Source organism: Tachypleus tridentatus, chromosome 3 (assembly GCF_004210375.1).
Source record: "Tachypleus tridentatus isolate NWPU-2018 chromosome 3, ASM421037v1, whole genome shotgun sequence".
NCBI classification, from domain to species: Eukaryota; Metazoa; Arthropoda; class Merostomata; order Xiphosura; family Limulidae; genus Tachypleus; species Tachypleus tridentatus.
In genome coordinates this window covers 85,696,138-85,714,754 of record NC_134827.1, presented here as the reverse complement: position 1 = coordinate 85,714,754, position 18,617 = coordinate 85,696,138, and the positions used below count along the sequence as shown (strand labels likewise).

Here is an 18,617-nt window from a genome sequence, read left to right as displayed (position 1 = left end):
TTGAATTTTACTCTTTCAATTAGTTGAGTCAATGATTTATTTATTTTCTGTAGAAAAGCAAAACATCTAGACAAAACCATAATCTCCATGAAATTATCTTATTATTAAAGTTTTCAAACATGCTGAAACACCTTTCTATAATAACATTATAAATATACTCTTCAAAAAAAGAAACGCAAAAGGCAAAATATGAGACAAATTGTTAACATGTTTATTCCGGGTAGTTCTGTATGACATGTGTGAAACTTTGCACATTCACTGCGGAACATCCAAAGTCTGCAAAGGCGAAGTCCACGCTCACTAAGTGCAGTTTAACGTCACTCAACGTCAATAACGAGTATGCCCCCCGTGAGCATCAATAACTGCTTGGCATCTCCTGCCCATGGAAGCGATGAGATGACGAATCACATCCTGTGCAATGGCTGTCCACTCAGCCTGTAAAGATGCTGCAAGCTGAGGTAGAGTCTGCGGTCGAGGTTGTCGCCGTGGCAGACGTCGGTCCAACTCGTCCCAAAGATGTTCGATGGGGTTTAAATCTGGTGATCTAGAGGGCCAGGGAAAAACGTTGATGTTGTAGTGTCTCAAGAAGACAGTGGTGAGTCGGGCTGTGTGAGGACGGGCGTTGCCATGTTGAAAAACGTTGTTGACGTTCACCATGATGGGTTGCACATGGGGCCTAAGAATCTCGTCGACGTATCGTTGAGCCGTAAGATTCCCACGAATGTGCAAAAGGTCTGTTTTGGCATTGTAGGCGATGGCAGCCCACATCATGACGCTGCCACCACCAAATCTGTCAACATCCTGCACACAGTTTGCTGCAAAACGTTCACCTCGGCGACGGTAAACACGGGTCCTTCCATCCTGCCTACGAAGCATAAAACGTGATTCATCGCTAAACCAAACATGCCTCCATCGTCGATGAGGCCATACCCGATGTGCCAGAGTCCACTGCAGCCGTGCTTGACGATGTTGCTGGGTGAGGATGACGCCTCTGACTGGACGTCGAGGTCGGATTCCTGCATCTCGTAGACGGTTGCGTACAGTCCGATCGGAAATCCTACGCAGCCCTGGTATGGTTAAGGCAGTAGACGTCGCAGTGGTGGTCCTATCCCGAAGGTGACGTAACCGGATGTAGCGATCTTGTGCGGGCGTGGTCACACGAGTTCTGCCAGATCGTGGACGGTCACGAGTTGATCCATGTTGTTGGTGACAATTCCATAGCCTTGTGATGGTGCTTGGGTGGACATTCACAGCTCTGGCAACATCTGATCGAGATTCGCCTGCTTCCAACGACCAATGGCTTTGTTGCGTTGTGCTTCAGTCAGTGTTGACGTAACTGTATTGCGTGTCGGTGGCTTAACACTGAGCTATGGAAACCGAGAACCCGTCACTTTTATAGGGATTTTGCACATGTTGCACTTGCAGAACATGCAGATCTCTCAAACAAATTTATTGGACACGAATGCGTTTTGGCGAAAAATCCGATGTTTTCCTCCGTTTTCAAAGTGCACAACTTTTATTGTCATTTTGGTCTGACAATCAGTGCCTTAACATGTGTAATATCACATACTCTGAGCTTGTAACGTTATTACATATATTTCTCTTTAAAATAACAAAAATATCCCTTTTGCGTTTCTTGTTTTGAAGAGTATATATTCAAAATGTCTTCACACAACAGCATCCTCTCAGAACGAAACTTAAACTTCACATTTTTCTCATCCCATTTTTTTCAGATTTGGTGTAAAAACTTCATTTTCTCTATAAATGTTAATAAGATACTACTGCAATAAGAATTCTGGAAATAAGTCTCTGGTCACTTATTTTATTTTTATTTTATTCGGTCACCCCACCTGTACGACCGCAACAAACAACCTTCAATTTATTGAAGTGTCCAGATCAGATATTTAGAATTTCAAAGAAGGGGATATTTTTATATTTTTCTTACTATTAACATAACAGTAAGAAGGGAATGTAGGCTAACTTTGGCGACAAGGCCATTTAGAAAAAGGCTTGCAACAAGTGGTACTTCAGTCACGGTAAACAGCAGGCTGTGTCTTATAACAAGTAAGAATCTATGAAAATAAAGTCAGTGGGAAAAGCTGCCCACATGCCACAGGCAACAATGCGCAAAGTGATCAAGAAGAAATGTTCAAAAAAGAGACACGAATCACATGTAGACAAACTATTTTCACAACATATTTATTCAACCATCATATGCTGAAGCGATTGGAGAAAAAATGATATTCGTACTATTACGTAAGAAAGCATAACAGCAAATCGTCGTGAATCTCTGTGCAATCATTACTGTTGAAATCGATGCTGAGAAACTGCCCTCTCCTTGCACTTGGTGGATTGTGGAAAGCAGTAGGGAGGTTATTGTTCCTCGGACATGACAATGAAACGACTGACCCTTCTGGAAAGGAGATCACGCTGCAGGGCTATTTTCAAAATGCACGGTCGTTAAACAGAACACGACCGTAAGTAAAGACCTTAACTATAACGACTTGGTGAGGCTCCTAAATCGTTTTAAGATTTGTATAATGTGTGAAATGATTTCCCTAAGGACATTTCTGTGACCATAAAGGCGATTCTGAATGACTTTTTATTGTGCAAGTCATCTTGTTAATGTTTAATTTTTAATTGTTTTTATTATAACTAGTAAAAAGATAGTTGTATACCTTATGCCAAAAAATTAACAATATTGCTACTATCCCTACAGATATGATATAAATAACCAATTAATATCTCCATCCGGTGGGACAGCGGTAAGTCTAATGATTTTCAAAATCAGGGGTTCTATTCCCCTCGAAAGACATATCAGATAGACCACATAAATAAAACTCATATAAATAAATGAACGAAAGAATCGTATACCAGAATGATCACATTAAAAAGTTGCCATTTTGACTGACCTTTTTCACCATAAATGTTTGTTTGTTTTTTGAATTTCGCGCAAAGTTACTCCAGGGCTATCTGCGCTAGTTGCCCTAAATTTAGCAGTGTAAGACTAGAGGGAAGGCAGCTAGTAATCACCACCTACCGCCAAGTCTTGGGCTACTTTTTTTACCAACGAATAGTGGGAGTGATCATCACATTATAATGCCCCCACGGCTGAAAGGGCGAGCATGTTTGGTGTGACGGGGATTTAAACCTGCGAGTCTACCTCCCTAACCACCTGGCCATGCTGTGGTCAAATTTACTTGAAAGTAAAGAGACTAATGGATCATTCATGAGAATTCCAAAGCATTTAAAATTCTAAAGTAACTTTTTTGTTGCTAGAAATGTGTTTTTTTCCAATAAAGTGTATTTTTTTGTATTTTTCGTATAGCAAAGCTACTTTGAGCTATCTGCTGTATTTACGAAGGGGAATTGAACCCCTGTTTTTAGCGTTGTAAATCGGTAGACTTATCGCTATTCCAGGGGAGGATAGGGGGCATGGAAGAGTCAACAATATTCCAGATATATTATGACATATATTTAAGCTAATATAGATTATGCTTTGTATTTTTGAGTACCAGGAAGGTTATGAGATAAAGTCTATTACAGATAACTGAAAATAACTGTAGTTACACAATGAAAATATTGGGTATGTTACCACGTTATAAATAATACAACTTTTCAATTCTCTAACTCTTACTTCCAGGGGTTTCTTCTCTGTTTTTGTGTATTTGACCATGTTAAGTTTAGTTTCTATAAAGAAGTATAAATAATCCAATGAGAACTTCAGAATCTTCATAGTTTAGCCAAAAAAAAAGATTTGGCACCAATAATACAAATCATTTGAAATAATCCACAATGTCCAGTGAGAGTATAACTTTCACTGCTTGTCGAGTTGACCATTGTTGATGCAACAGAATACTGTAGGTCAGTGCGCTTAGTGCAACTGACAATCAGCTCGATGAAGATTTCGCGCTGAGAAAATTCTCCACTCGGTTAGTATTTTATACTTTCAACCTAAAAGACACCTCAATAGACACATGGGTTGACTGACTTGACCAGAAACCTCAAAGCTAAGATACAACTTCGGTTATTTAAGTTACCGATCAGAGAAAGGACAACCAAGTAGTAGTCCCGACTGCCTGGATGACTACTTTGAACCAGTTAGCAAAACTAACTGTCACTTTTATAATGCACCCACAATTGAAAGCGTGGAGAGTACTTGGCGTAGCATACAGTGGGCCTTAAACCTTCAACATTTGGACTCGTGGCTCGACAGGTTAACCAATGGGTCACGTTTAGCTTAACGTTGTTCAGTATCGGCTGAGACGTTAGGGTCAAACATTTCAGTAGGCATGGGTGGAAAACGAAACGGTTATTCACAACTCAGAAAGTTAGCACGGTACATGGCGTTCGGTTCTTTGAAACTTAATTGTTAGAGCACTACAATACATGAAAACATTTGAGATAGTTTTTTAATATAAATAATACACATAAATTTTACCGTTATATTATAATATTTTTTATCAATCATCTTGTATTTTTTATTCTGCCATGGCTGTACACAGTTTACTTCAGTGGTTCTAAAACTGTGTAGGGTTAGAGCCTTCCAGGTAGTCCAAAATATGAGTTACATAAAATGAAGCACCGTCCTTTCTATTAATTTTTTTTTCTCTTGGTGGGAAACTAAAGGGGGTGAGGCAGGATCGGTAGGTGGTTCGCGGAGGCTTTTGCTCAGCTAAAATGGTTCTCGAACTAAAAATTATGAGATCCATTGTTCTGCTTTAGCCGGCGACAAATAACATAGATAACATTAACAGATCTGGACAGCTCTAAATGTTTCTCATTTAATTTTATTTCACAACATCGAACGAACATCAGAGAATTTAGCAGTGAACTAACATACATGTACAGAGCTACAAATATATATATACTTTCCTTTGACACGGTGACGTCACCGGAGTCAGTTTACGCCAATGTCCTTATTAACTCGACAACACACTGGGTTTCGGTTCCTTAGTTACCATGACAACATTTATCATCATGCGTCACTCGTCCGTCACATAACGTGAGAACGAACGGCGCGAAGCGAAGACGCACGCCAACTGGCACCAGTCAACAATCACACTTGGCATAAGCCAGTTAGAAATGGGCCAAATCGGTTCTCTTTTCGTGTTTCACCAAAGAAACAGGTCACAGTGCACCGATTATAAATGCGATCAAAGAAAGTTTATTAGAATTAAGGATTTTGGAGTAAATTGCAATGATATTAGATGCCTTTGATGGCACACAACAGAGTTAGCTATCAAAGGAAAAAATTATTTATATGAAGGTAAGGATTATTATTTGATATATGTTTCAGAAATTGTTTGACCTATGGTAAAAAAAATGTTTAAAAATTGAATAAGGTACTTTTGTGGCTTAAATCAAAATCATCTGATGTTTTATGTAATTATTTTATTTAAAGAAACGTTTGTTATTAAGCACATAGCAACACAAAGGGCTACATGTGTCATGCAGGTATAGAAACCCAGATTCTAGTAGTATAAATTCCCAGACATACCGCTGCGCTACTGGGATACATTTGTAAAACTAACTTCACACGACTTTACTGAATTATTCTAAAGACATATGTTTGATTTCGATTACTCACACGTAGATTATAATAACATCAACTAAAACTATGTGGTGGGTAGAGCACAAACAGTCTGTTGTGTAGCTTTGTGTTTAACTTCAAACAAACAGATAAAATAAAAATATCAAAGATAAGAAAATCTAAATTAACGTGTAACCACCCTAGTCGTCTAGCGACAAGTCTGCAGGCTTAAAACACTTAATATTGGGTTTCAATACCCGTTGTAGACACAGCACTGGTAGCTCATTGTATGGCTTTGTGATTAACAATAACCAAGCCAAGATGTAAAAATATTCGAAGAATAAAGAGAAAGTATCGTACGGTATTTTATTGTATTACAGTTAGGGCGCTCGACTCGTAATGCGAGGGTCGCGGGTTCGAATCCCCGTCACATCAAACATGCTCGCCCTTTCAGCCTTGGGGACGTTATAACGTGACGGTCAATCCTACTATTCATTGGCGAAAGAGTAGCCACCACAGTTGGCGGTGAGTGATGATGTCTAGCTGTCTTTATTCTAGTTTTACACTGCTAAATTAGGGATAGCTAACGCAGATTCTCCTCGTGTAACTTTGCGCGAAATTAGAAAAACAAAAAACAAGCAAAAACAATTATAATGGGTATTTATATTTTTGCTAACAAAAGTATGTTGATTCGTTTATATTTACTGCTTCCCTATACGTAGTAACAGTGTTACTTTCTGAATACGTTTATTTGTAAATTAGTTATTGAAGATAATCGTAAGTATGCCATACTCCAAAACATAGCCATTGTTTGAATATCCGAAAACAAAGATGCTAAGATAGTACGCCATCTGGGTTGATAGATAACAACGAAACAAGTGTTAACATAGAAACAAGATGTCTTGTCATTTAATAAAGTAATCCCAGCAAAATACATTATCTCAGAGTTGGTTGTTTTCAACAATTACCATATCCTTTCTCATTTGTCTAGTCTAGCTCTTGCTTCTCAGATATCGTATTTTGCCAAAGAAATCTCGTTTATCTAGTATACTTCTCAGATATCTTATTTTGCTGAAGAAATTCCTAAAATCTCGTTCATCTAGTCTGCTTCTGAGATATCGTATTTTGCAAAGAAGTCCTTAAAATCTCCTTTATCTAGTATGCTTCTCAGATATCTTATTTTGCAAAAGAAGTCCCTAAAATTAATGTTTTGTCTTACATGCTTTAATTTAATGTATTTCAACAAGTTCTTATAACAATTGGGGTAAAGTATAATTATGTCAAAATATGTTAAGGCAAAACAAACTGTGAACGATTTGTGAATTGTTCATCTTTTTTTGTTTATTTTCCGACACAACTACATTGCTGTTTTTTTATTTTCACAAAACAAACCAAACTAATAGAATATTAATATGTTGTTGTTTTTACCGTGGTCTGCAATGGTTTAGAGAAGCAACGAATCTGTCCCTGATTTCAAAACGGGCTATCTGCTGCGTTTGCCGAGTAGAATCGAACCGCTGATTTTAGGGTTGTAAATCTGTAGACTTACCTCTGTACCAGCAGGGGGACGAAACGGTGGAGAAACGCTACTTTAGACGACCCTTAGCGATCTGAAATTGAAACTTGGCAGAAATGAAACTGTGCTATTCTTGTTTAGCTTCTGTTATTTGTATTTGCCAATTTTAAAGACGGCTCAAAATTTTTCATACCTCTGAGTGAAAAAATCATCCAACTAAATATTTTGTTCAAATATATGGAAGAAATTCATCCCATCTGTTTTTGCAGAAATAGTAAAGCTTTACCGTGGGCGTTTCCATTGACTTGAAGCGTTTAATACAATCTATTTGAATTTAATTTTGTAAAAGTAGTTACTGGTAACTTATTGCGATAGCAGCTTGTAACATTTATTCTACTGCTACCAATGTCGTCAGCAACTCGCTAACATCATCTGTAAAGTTTTGGTGTAACAATTCGTAACTTTGCTCCCAATATAAAATTATTCGAATGAGACTTCGACTGTGTCTATATAACACTGTTATTTTGTAAATATAAAGAATACACATAGTTTAAGTTTTTTTTTTCTAGTACGTATATATTGCGCATGAAATTTCCCATTCTCAAAGTATGAGTTAAACCTAGCGTTCTAGGTCTGACACGGACAGATGGTTAGAGCGCTAGGTTCACAAGCTGAAGATGGCAACGTCATTGTTTTACCTATCCGCGTCTTCTTTTCTCAACGTCGTGAGCTGTAGCAAGTACGTCAAATCATTTGACGTCACAGGTGTCTGCTCGAGCTCTACAAACGAGGATTTTTTTTTCAGTGTCATAAAAGTTGGCCAAAATCAAAAATGTATTTTGAGAACAACATATTTTTTAAAGTTAAAAACAGTAAATAATGGAAGTGTATTTAAAAAAAAACTAGGAACATGAAGACATAGGAGGCGCTGTATGTATTATATCGTTATTTACCCTATTTCGTAAAGTACATTTTGTGCTTAAACCCAATTCATTGAATTCTGTTTCAGAGAGCACATTAATATGTTTTATTACATAATGCATACTTCAACTTACAATGCATATATAATACTTCATTAATCTAGGCCTTGAAGGCCTATACAAGCTGAATTCTATATCTACAGGAAAATACAGAGATGAACTATTTATTGGTAAACGAATATCCCAATAGTTACCGCTGAGTGGTGTTAACAAGTTGTTTTTCTTCTACTCTATCACTGCTAAATTAGGGAAGAATAGCGCTTATAGCCCCCTAGTAGCTTTGCGTGAAATTTAATATAAATCAAACCGAGAACAGTTAGTGCTACAACCACTTCTATTCAGGATGATTGTTGATGACGTTCTAGTTAACATTTCCAATATTTTATCTGGAGTAAGAAAGAAAAAAATGTTTTAAATACGTGCTTGTATTTAGGTTGCTTATCGTTAGCTCTTCTTTGGATTGGTCTCCAGCAGCACAGCGGAATGTCTGCGGACCTACAACGCCAGAAACAAGGTTTCGAGACCCATGGTGGACAGAACACAGATAATCCACTGTGTAGCTTTGTGCCTAATTACAAAGAATCCTTGACTAACCCCCCAGTGGCACAACTATATGTCTTTGGATTTACAACGTGAGAAACCGGGTTTCGCTACTTGTGGTGGGCAGAACACGTACAATCTATTGTGTTGCTTTGTGCTTCGCTACAAACAAATTATTTAGATATTTAACTACATTTTTGCAAAATAACTTTTTAATTCGTGATATCTTTTCGATAGTTATATGTATCTTAGAAATTTCTGTCGCGGGTTCGAATCCTCGTTACACCAAACATGTTCGCCCTTAAAGCCGTGGGAGCGTTATAATGTGACGGTCAATCCCACTATTCGTTGATAAAAGAGCAGTCCAAGAGTTGGCAGTGGGTGGTAACGACTAGCTGCCTTCCCTCTAGTCTTACACTGCTACATTAGGGATGGCTGGAGCAGATCGCCTTTCTGTAGCTTTGCGCGAAATTCAAAAATCAAGAAAACAAACTTAGAAATTTTTAGTGATTTAATACATCTGCTTTTAAAATTGTAAAAGCTATACGCAGATAACGGTTATATTCTAAACACGTGAACACTTTTTCAGGCGTTGATGATAATACAGTTAGAGTAAAAATAGTTTAAGTGACATTTCAAACACAGAATAGACTTGGACGCATTCCAAGATTATGCTTATCACCTAAGCTATTCTTAGAAAAGTCTATTTGTATCCTTTGGAGAAGTTGTTCTTGTAAGTGTTTTTTTTTTGTATTATTTTGTTTTGGGCAGAACTAAAATGATTGTTTGTTTTGAATTTAGCGCAAAACTACTCAAGGGCTATCTGCGCTAATTGTCTCTAATTTAGCAATATAAGACTAGAGGGAAGGCAGCTAGTCATCACCACCCACCGCTAACTCTTGGACTATTCTTTTACCGTCACATTATAACGCCCCCACGGCTGAAAGAGCCAGCATGTTTGGTTGGACAGAGATTCGAACCCGCGACCCTCGGATTACGAGTCAAGTGCCTTAACCACCTGGCCTTGCCGGGCATCTAAAATCGTTGACAAACTGGAATTTCGGATTCCATGTTAACCCCCTTTATATCAAGTGGCACAAACCTAGATTACAAGGTAGTCAACACTTTCATTTCAGAATAATTTTTGGTGAGCTCAGAATTGAAAATCGTTATATTTACTCCATGCTTTCAACTCAAAACATGGCAAATGTTATTAATAATAAATTACTATATCACTTAAGATTTATGATGGTAATGTCATAAATTGTCAGATCCAAGAAACGGTCTACAAGATAAAAATCTACTTGAAGTAATCAGAATCCATCGCATTTTAAACTGATCAACAGAATGCTATACTTTGTAGAAGATGGATCCACAGTAAAAAAAAATGGTAATACTTGCTAGAAGGCGCTGTACTGCAATTAGTGTACTGGTTGTGATATAAAGGGTCATGATACATGCTAGAACTTAATCTGTCGCTATAAATAACTCCTGCAACTTTCTCTCCGAATGTCGGATGTGTTTTCAGAAACCCATGACAAAACCAGTGAGTTTTTTTATGTGAGTGACTCACATAACAGTGAGTCTTCTGTTTAGTTGTCATCCAATGGACTAGAAGGAAACAGGTATTCGACAGTGTCTGCTGCCAACACTTGGACTACTTTAATTGAACAGTGAATCTTACCATCATTCTTATAACGCACCCACGATATCAAATTGTCAAGTGCGATTTTAAGCAGTAGAGCACACCTGGCCCAGCAGTCAACTGAGAGAAACATGTGGCAATGAAGCTTCTGGAAAGAAGATATATATTTATATATTGACAAAGAGGAATATTTGGTAATAATGTAGAATATCTTTCATACCTAAGAGTTAAGTGAAGAATAGTTAAGAATAAAGCAGTGTTCAGGCAGAATGATGCTAATAGTTAAGAATAAAGCGGTGTTCAGGCAGAATGATACTAATAGTTAAGAAGGAAGCAGTCTCTGGGCAAAACGGTGTTAATTATTAAGAAGAAAGCAGTCTTCAGGCAAAATGGTGCTAATTGTGAAAACTTTTGGATTCTTTGGGCAAAATGCTGCTCGCTCTGACACTGTTAAAATGTAACCAGGATATTCTTTCAGATATCGTGTAACCATCAAACGTTCTGCATATCTTTGCAGCACGGTTTTCATATCTTAACTTTTTTAGGCTTATCTGTCTTGACAATTCTGGAACTAACTAAAGTGCAACTGTTGGAATTTGGACATATCATATAAGTACCACATTGTCTCACGAATAGAATTAATACTAGGTATGAATGGTGGTCACAATGAACATTGGTAACACGTTATATGCGACAATTTCGGGGCCAGTGTTCTATGACGATAGTCATTTTGGCCACTAGAGTTCATCAGCTTATCCACCAAATGTTGTGTTTCGCCATCCATTGATCGGTTTTCTAAATATGGACATTTTAGATTGGGTTTGTTATGAAGTTCGCGCAAAGCAGCATGGGATCTTTCTGCGCTAATCGTCACTAATTTAGCAGAAATAGACTTAAAGGAAGGAAGATAGTTAGCATTGCCAACTATTGGGCTACTCTTTTACCAGCAAATAGTGGGATTAACTACACATTATAACGTCCCAACGTGTGAAAGGCGAACTCCTTTGAGGACGAGGATTCGAACCTACGACCCACACACCCATAGAGATAGTAGGGTAGTCCAGCATCCTAACCACTAGGCCAAGCCATCGACATTAGAATAAATTGGATGAATTTAAAATACCTTTATATAACCATATGATACAACGGCTTTAAATCGTATCCTTTACATAATGTTTGAGCTATGAAATACAACGACACGCAGCTAGAAAGTACATTAATCAATGTTCGTGTTATTAACAACAACGAAATATGTTCATCTTTTCCACATGACACAGTGTAGCTATCCAGGGAAAACGTCAGAGCAGGCTTTGTTTGTTTGTTTGTTTTTGAATTTCGCGCAAAGCTACTCGAGGGCTATCTGCGCTAGCCGTCCCTAATTTAGCAGTGTAAGACTAGAGGGAAGGCATCTAGTCATCACCACCCACCGCCAACTCTTGGGTTACTCTTTTATCAACGAATAGGGGTATTGACCGTCACATTATAACGCCCCATGGCTGAAAGGGCGAGCATGTTTGGTGCGACAGGGATTCGAACCCGCGACCCTCGGTTTACGAGTTGAACGCTTTAAGGCGCTTGGCCATGCCGGGCCATCAGAGTAGGCACAAAGTACTTTCTTTTTAATAGCCCGATTACAATGATATGATGCTGATTATTGCCGAAAAAAAACAACAAACAGAAAGATGGTAAAACTAAGCTCATAGTAAGAAACACATCATGATTTGTGAGTGAAATTTTTCTGTGCTGAAAGTCGAAAAAATAAATAGTAATATTTCAATTGAAAATGTAAACTATAATTATTCATATTTTATTTCCGATCACACCAAACATGCTCGCCCTTTCAGCCGTGGGAACGTTATAAGTCACGACCAATCCCACTATTCGTTGGTAAAAGAGTAGCCCAAAAGTTGGCAGTGGTTGGTGATGACTGACTGCCTTCCCTCTAGTTTTACACTGCTAAATTAGGGATAACGACTGCAGATAGCCCTCGTGTAGCTTTGCGCGAAATTCAATAAGCGAACACGTCACGTCTTTGTTATCATTATTGTTTTCTGCTAACTACAATGGAATTAGCGACGCTACAGTGATGTAAGAAGATCAGCTGACCATTATTGACTTTTTCGACGTCATTTCTTACGTTATTTTTTTGGCTAGTTAATTATTTTCTTGGTACAACAGTTGACTGACGTCAAAAGCAACTTACGTCACAATAGATCGATTCTGGTAAATTTCTTTTCATTCGTAACAAACTATTGACGTAGGTATAAGTTGGACGATTGGCTTGGCTGAGTAAAAGTTTTGAGGGATCAGAAGTGTGTGTGTATGTTTTCTTATAGCAAAGCCACATCAGACTGTCTGCTGAGCCCACCGAGGGGAATCGAGCCCCTGATTTTAGCGTTGTAAATCCGTAGACATACCGCTGTACTAGCAGAGGGCAGGAATCAGAAGTAGTTGTATTTACAGGGCGTCGAACTATTGCCATTGTCATCAGAAAGATGTCTGGAAAACAGAACGATTTAACACCTGCTACACGAGCCAGTCCAGAAACATGATGTGGATAAAAAAAAAATAGTCTTTCGGGAAAAATTTGGATTATTTTTATTAGAGAGTTTGTTTGTTTTTTGAATTTCGCGCAAAGCTACGCGAGGGCTATCTGTTTCTAATTTAGCAGTGTAAGACTAAATGGAAGGAAGCTAGTCATCACCACCCACCGTCAACTTTTGGGCTACTCTTTTACCAACGAATAGTGGGATTGACCGTCACATTATAACGCCCTCACGGATGAAAGGACGAGCGTGTTTGGTGCGACGGCGATTTATTAGAGAGAGAAAAAAAGAGACGATTGTTAGTATTTTTTAGGCCTACGTCGCTAGACCAGACTTGGAATTACTAGATGTGGTGGTGAATGTGATGGTTTAAGTGTAGTGATTACGTTAAACCGTGGATTCAAATCGTATGAGAAAAGAACATATTAGAGGATATCCCAATCGATCTGACATACCAGCTGAATCAGAGATTTGTCATTTGATTACTGCATTGGTAGCGAAACATAAAAAAGCGAACGCTGTAGAATTACTATATTTATAAGAGGGGAATTAAAATTATAATTAAGAAATAATTGGCTTCAATATTATCTCAAATTGACGCCATATTAAATCGCGAAATGAAGTATTGAGTTGAATCAGATGTACGGTGCACTACAAGATAATTTCTCTAGCGGGTCTCCAATTAAAAATGCAGTTTCTGCAAATGCAAGAGTAAATATAAGATGGTATAATGCCCAGTATAGTACCACCGTATAAATTTTGTCATGCCCTATTTTCATCAATACTTAGTTTGTTTGTTTGTTGTTGTTGTTTTCGTTCTATAACTTGAGCTAAGCTTCATTCATAAGGATCTGTCGAAATGACCCTAAATCAGCGGTCAGCCATCCTTGTCTTAGTGTTAAGATATACTGGGCTGAATCGTATAGCTAGTGTTAAAATTTACTATTTTTATTTTCTATTTTCATCCCAGTATCGCCATTTTGAATGTTGTTTTAAGAAGTGATTTGTATTAATACTTGTAGAGAAATGAACAAAAACATGTAATTTTCAGTTGGAAGATAAATAAGAAAAAAAAATGTTTGCAATTAATTTAAAGATCATAGATTCGACCAGATTGTTTGAAACATTAGTAGATACTGTTTTAAGCGAAACACGAAAACGCTGTTAATAAAATACGTTATTGTTTATAATTTGTCTCAGATGATTTTCCGATTTATTATATTATGTAAACTCAGTATAAACATTTCAATTGGCCGGAAATTTTAATATGAATCGAGAAGTTATTTGAATGTCCTTATGTGTCAAATTTATGATATTTGTCAACACACTTGATACACACGATTTTATTTCTTAATACAAATATATTTTAATATAGAAAAAAATACAATTTATAATAGCGGTTATTACAAAAATTGTACAAACAGTGTTTAGTCTTCTAACTGGCCTGAAACTGAATATTTTATCGACGGTCCAGGTCAATGACGAGTGAATTAATTTTATGTTGATACACAGATACGCTTCACTTGACGGGAATGCTAGCTAGCTCTCTTTTTGTTTGGCCTCGCACGGTTTATAAGTTCACTTTTTACCGAGGAAGGTAGATATCCAATGTCCTGGTAGAAATTCTAACGTTCGAAGTTAATTCTCCGATGTTGAACGGTTCGTAATGTTCGAAATCTTTAAACGTTCCTGGACAAATATCTGTAGTTTTCCGATTAATAAGCATTTATCACAATTATAACTTCCGAGGCTTATGATATACTGACTGTAGCAGATCAACAATATTATACTATCGGGAGGCGTTTTCGAAAGCTCAGTTGTCAAAAATACCGTCAGTTACTAGTATTACAGACACGCCTATATACATTGTTGATTCTTGAGAATCGACTACAGATTTGGAGAAAATATGGGACTTGGGCAATACAAATTAAACAATATACGTTACATGAATTAAACTGAAAGAAACGTAGATATTAATATAAATACATAACAGTAAATCCGTTACAAGTAATCTTACTAAGTAAAATACATTGATTAAGGAGTTCAATGTAACAAGAGAGCAGAATAATTAATGAGTTGTAATAAAGTACATTATATAGCAAAGCTTTTCATGACCGGCAAGAAGTACATTTTAATTTGATTGGTTAAGGCTAGATATTCAAAGAATATTTATATGATTGCAAGGTTAGGCTTCAGCTATATACTTGTTTGTATCCGTTTTTGTTTTTCTTCATTCAGAACGAAACGTCATTTTGTTTCTCTGCGTATAAATATTATAGACAACAGTTTCATTTAACCTGTTAGTTTTATAACTACAATATTAACAATATACAATCGTATTTAACAAGTACGTTTTGGTTAACAATATATCATATAATAAATGCGCTTTGGTTTAGCACTACACCACATCATGCCGTAACAAGTGCACTTCGTTTAACATCATTATTCCACGATTTAATAAGTTCTAAGAGGTACCGAGAAAAAAAAAAAAGTATTTAAATAACCCACACCGAAACTGGTGTCCGTTGATTTAGAATCAATGAAATGACATCGACCTAATCAGTTTCGGTGATCTATAGAATATAAACAGTAGGAATTAAACAAGCAATATCAGTATATGTTTTGCGCTGATAATTAAAATTCTGTATTAGTCCAAATACATATACGATTATCACAAATAAGTGACTCGTACTGTAATTAGGCCTCCAATATAACACGACAGATAAATCGATTGTTTATATGATTGAACATTTCGGGTTACTGTAGTTTCTTATTTAAATTCTTAAGTATAGTTTTATTCACGAACTAATGAATTGTAATGGAAAACCCAACAAACTACTTTCATAAGCAAAATAATGTGTAATTAGGCTTATGGTGTTGTACATTGATATCATCTTCGGGTATATAAATATATTTAAAAAAAATAATGATCCAATTAATGTTTTACATCAAAGCTTTTAAGAAAGGCTATGTACATGCATTTATTTGTAGCCGTTTGTTAAGTAAATGCATAACAATATTATATACTACGTTGTTCTACTGGCTATAATTAACTGTCTCGTTAACACCTTGCATTAAACCTTATTTGTTTAGTTCTCTTACTTTTATAGAAGGCCGGCATGGCCAGGTGGTTGAGACACTTGATTCGTAATGCGAAGGTCGCGGGTTCGAATCCCCACCAAACATCCTCGCCCTTTTAGCTTTGTGGTCGTGGGGGCGTTATAATGTGATGATCAATCCCACAATTCGTTGGTAAAAGAGCAGCCCAAGAGATGGTGGTGGATGATGCTGACTAACTACCTTCCCTCCAGTATTACACTGCAAAATTAGGGATGGCTAGCGCAGATAGCCTTCGAGTATCTTTGCGCGAAATTCCAAACAAACCACACCTAATTTTATGTTAATGGACCGTGATTCTAAGGCTGTTTCCATTAAAGTTGAACATATAGCCAAACAATTCACAAGTTTTTGGCGTTCTTTGTATATTTCATTGTGTGTTTGTGTGTATTTTTAGGCTATAGAACTATGAAGTATGTTTGATTTATGTTTTATGTTTTTATGTTATGCGTTAGCACTTGAAAACAGTCTATCAAATATATGATGAAGTGTTACTAATGAAAACATGCTTATAATGTAGGTCAACATAGCTCGTTGGTATTAACTTATGACTGCATAACTTGTCGGTATTAAGTAACAGATCTTATATTTGCCATGTTATTTAGATTAGGATGCAGCAACACTTAGTTATATCAAAAGCTCATTCGAGAAACATCCTTCAAGAAGGAAGGAATATTGTACGAAAATTAGAATAAAAATTATAAGAAGTGAATTGAGATGCAAGAGCTTTTCACGGTGATTTCATAAATAATCCCAAAAATATACGAAAAATCAACAACATATTCAACATTAGCCAATGGTCCTGGTTATCGATTCCATGAAGAAATATCGAATAAATTATGTTAGAAACAATCATAAAAACGGATTGGCCTGCGTATAGTTTACTTAAAGCTTACTTCTTTCCGAAAATTGCGTACATCATTTAGTATTTTAGAATGAAGACTGAAATAGGCAATTTGACAATTCACTTACCTAACGGTTAAGCTGCGTGACTTCTAATCTGTGGATCGCGGGTTTGAGTACATCACTGAATACGCTCGCTATTTCATCTCTGGAGGATGTTACAACAAAGTAGTCATTCCCGCTAGTTAGAGAGTAGCCCAGAAGTTTGGCGGTGGGACATGTTAACCAATTTCTTTCCATCTAGTCTTTTCAATTAAAAATTAGGGACGGTTAGAGAAGATAGGCCTCTAGTAACTTGGCGCGAAATTCAACGAACAGTGAACAGTTTCTCCTAGAAGATAAACCTCTTTCACTGGGATTAAACCTGGAATTCTCTTAACAACTCACTCTTTAATCTCAAATATTTCAGACCATTCTACCTTCACTTGTGTGGTTTTATCATAATAGGAAATTATTTATATTTAAAATTGATATCTAGAAAAATGGTTCAACTGGCGTCAGATAATATTAAGAAGTCATATATTATTCGTGTGTTGTCGTATGAAACCTATTTACTTTGAGTAATTTAGGGATTTTATCAGAGGTGGATGAAAGAGGGAAAGAACTTCCTAGAAATTAATTTCTGAGGGGTATTAACCCCCACATTACAGTCATTAACACGAGATCTGCTTTACACACATCTTTACATGGTCGAAAATTCCAAGAAAGTAATAACCAAAGAAGCCGTGGTAGCAAATCGGAGATAATCTCTACAGAAAACTCTGAAAGATATAACGTGTATTCTTTTAAGTTTAGAAGATTTTAAGCATGTAGTTCTTCATTTACATTTGTCTTCTAATTGTCTAATTACTTTTATTTTTTGTTGTTTTTTGGTTTGCTGTTAAGCCTAAAGTTAAGCATACTACTTTCCCACTGGGAGGGGGGATAGTTTTATTGAAATATGTAAAAGTAGCTAATATATTTGTGCATACTGTATACATGATAGATTTTATCGTATTGATAAAATAGTTTGTGTGTGATTTATGTTACTGTTGAATGGTATGTAAACAAGATATATGCATATCAATTTCTTTCTTAGGTGCTTAATTCGTCTAAGATTTATCAACTCGAGCCTATGCTTATCAATGCACTGTAAATAATAGTTATCTCTTTTTCAAATATTCAACTTATGTAATGAGGTACTAGCAGCGTGAGATTAGTTCAGATAAAGGATTAACCTAGTTACTCTTTTACTGATACATTTTTAAGTTCTCAGTGGTTTACAACTAACGCGGGTTGCACGTAAAACAACACATCACTGTCTCCACTTTTTATACTAAATTATGTTTAACAGTTAAGCCAAAAGTTTACTTTAATACACTAGTAATTAAACAGAAAATCCAACAGTGGTCAGCACAAATAAATGAAAAACGCTTTTATCGGCTTCTTATTTAAGTAGCACAGAAGTACAGTTTTCATTTCTCTGTCAATGAGAAACCAAACTAAAGATCTGCAAATAAAGTAGTGATAGTTTAAGTATTTTCAGAGTATTAGAGGTTTAGTATAAAAATATACCTATTTTTTTGCCATGATTTCTGATTAATGGAGGTCGATAAACTATTATTTTGTTTCATAGTTTAAGCATTAGAAATAATGCTTGTGATTTGTTGAAAATAAATCTATTTCATGAGTTATAATTAAAATAAACGGAGCACAATCAGTATCTTCGTTTCGGAAACAGATGTATCACATTTAAATTTAAGTTCTGTTAGACTATAATTCTCAGAGTATATTGTTGTTGTTGTTTTGAATTAAGCACAAAGCTACACAATGGGCTATCTGTGCTCTGCCCACTACG

General features: G+C 36.4%; 1 protein-coding gene across 2 annotated transcripts in view; it reads left to right on the top strand.

Annotated features, from left to right (window-relative positions):
* Window positions 1-5,066: 5,066 nt before the first annotated feature.
* The window catches only part of LOC143247394 (putative nuclear hormone receptor HR38), a 46,008-nt gene continuing 32,457 nt past the window's right edge, over window positions 5,067-18,617 (top strand). For both annotated transcript variants that reach the window (XM_076495394.1, XM_076495393.1), the window contains exon 1: window positions 5,067-5,269. The gene's annotated coding sequence lies outside the window, so the exon portion shown is untranslated. The remainder of the gene's footprint in view (window positions 5,270-18,617) is intronic.